Raw genomic sequence first — 2,417 nt, 5'->3', positions numbered from 1 at the left:
AGCCGCTGCTGAAAGGCGGCCTGGGTTGTGGTGTGGGGTGACTGTCGATGGAATCTTTGGCGGAGAGTGGTTTGGAAGAATGGCGAGGGGTGGCAGTGGGGAGGGTGACCCTGAGCGTCCGGCCAGGGCTAGGAGGCTGTGCTGTCCCTGCAGGGCATGCACTCATTCCAACTTACCTGGCAGGGTAGAGACCGCGGTCACGAAGGGGGTTCTCCCAGAGTGAAGCTTCTTCATCGCACTCTAGTAAGAGTTGTTGATCCCTGTGATTTCCTCAATGTGGGAAACTGTTTGTACTAGAAGAGGGCTGCGCTGTTTACCTAACATAACGGGGTTCAAGACTGACATCGCCTCACGCCCACCCAAAAACATTTACATGGCTTCCTCACACCCACCCGAAAACATTTACGTGGCTTCCTTGTCCCTTTTTTTTTCTGTCCTAAAGTCGCCTCGTCCTCACACCCCCTCATTTTTTTCTTCCACACTCGAGAGTGTCTCTCTCTCTCATTAAAGGCTCCAACAAATGTTTGAAGTATCTCAACCAGAAAGACTCCAATAAATACATTATTTCATTCGTGGAAGCTACAGACCAGCTAGGTTGAGAGTTGCTTGATATTTTCTGCTAAACGGTGAGGCATAGAGCACTTCGAAGGTTTCTCTTTGGGCCGTTGTTTGTGTGCTGTTGGGTTTCCTTCTTTTCCCCAGACAGTATGGCGTTGTGGGGCCAGGGTAAACCCTGCTTTCTGGCTTTCTGGCTGCGGATAAAGGCCGCAGCTGGTGCAGGAATTAAAAGCAAACCAAAAGACACGTGGGTTCGCCCCAGTGGGTCCAAGATAGAGTCTGACTGTACCAGGATTCGGATTAGAACAGAGGTGGCTGCAGGCAAAAGGCAGGGTACTAACCAGTAGAGAATCCCAATGCGCCCCACACCTACTGCCCGTCGTTTTCCTTCCCCATCCCTCTTTTATTTATTTATGTATTTTTTTGAGAGACAGAATTTGTCGCCCAGGCTGGAGGGCAGTGGCGCGATCTCGGCTCACTACTACCTCCGCCTCTCAGGTTCAAGCGATTCTCCTGCCTCAGCCTCCCGAGTAGCTGGGACTACAAGCCTGCGCCACCATTCCCAGCTAACTTTTGTATTTTTAGTAGAGACGGACTTTCACCATGTTGGCCCGGCTGGTCTCAAACTTCTGACTTCAAGTGAGTGATCCACCCACCTCGGCCTCCCAAAGTGTTGGGATTACAGGCTTGAGCCACCGCGCCCGGTACCCCGATTTTTTTTTTAAATGTAAAAACATTTATGCGATTTTTACTTCTTTATTCCTGGGCAGCTACAAGTTCTTGTGATTTTCTCTCACGTCTTCTCTCCATTCTGATACATGTCCCATCTTCTCTGCATCCAGTCGGTGCCCTCTGCACGGGCATCCTGGGCTGTCCCATTGTCTCGTCCTGGTCTCCCCCGCTTCTCCCTCCTCCTTTTCACGTTTTCCCTTTTGACTCGCCTGCCTCTTTCCCGCTCCCGCCCCACCCACTCCACCTACTGAAGCCGAGTTGAGTGAGGGGAGAAGCGGAGCAGAGGATTGCCTGAAAGCGGAGCAAAAAAACAGAAAGAGCGATCAGGAGAGCCGTCGGGTCGGACAGCTTTCCTTGGGCCTTACTAGGCTCAGGGTGGGGTCGCAGATCCAGGCATTCCAGAGGCACTGGCTTCTGAAGCAGGCGAGGGGTCAACGCAGGGTGAAGGCCATTCGACCGCCCTTCTGGTTTCAGAGTCACGCAATGCACGCGTTTCTAACGTGCAACAACACGATTAGTCGACTCAGCCTCTCCAGTTTTCCGAAGCTTTGTAGTCTGCACACTTGTCCTGCAGAAAGCGAATGGCAACCCCTAGAGGTTAGTGATTGCTTAATTTATGTTGAGACAAAGACGACCGAGTGAGATTGTCTCTGTGGCGCAATCGGTTCGTGCGTTCGGCTGTTAACCTGAAAGTTGGTGGTTCGAGCTCATCCAGGAACGTGCTTTTAAACGTTGGTAGTTGTGGTCAGGCGCGGTGGCTTATGCAGATTAATCCCAACACTTTGAGAGGCCAACGTAGGGGAAGCCTCACCTGAGGTCAGAAGTTCAATAACAGTGCGAATCCCCTCTCATTTAAAAGAGGAAAAAAATTGCAGAAACAAAAAATTGTTTCTCCTCAGGCCTAGGACTGTATTTAAAAGTGAGAGACTGTTCCCTTGTGTCTTGTGCATCCCATGAGGACACAAAGCAGAAGGTCCCCCTCCAAGCCTCCTGGAAAATAAGATCCCTCCAGAACAAACTAGGTTGTATGTATGGGAACCTGAAAGTATATGAAGAAAGAAACTTCAAAAATTCTGCCTTACTTTCCACAGAAATTAACCCATCACAGTCTGCCTTCAAGTGGTGTC

The 2,417-nt window shown here is 50.5% G+C and overlaps 1 pseudogene; it reads left to right on the top strand.

Annotated features, from left to right (window-relative positions):
* Positions 1–168: 168 nt before the first annotated feature.
* LOC116273136 lies at positions 169–298 on the top strand (annotated as a pseudogene).
* Positions 299–2,417: the final 2,119 nt, after the last annotated feature.

Source organism: Papio anubis, unplaced genomic scaffold (genome assembly GCF_008728515.1).
Source record: "Papio anubis isolate 15944 unplaced genomic scaffold, Panubis1.0 scaffold3850, whole genome shotgun sequence".
Taxonomy (NCBI): domain Eukaryota; kingdom Metazoa; phylum Chordata; class Mammalia; order Primates; family Cercopithecidae; genus Papio; species Papio anubis.
The sequence above is the reverse complement of the archived record's forward strand: the minus strand, read 5'-3'. Positions and strand labels throughout refer to the sequence as shown.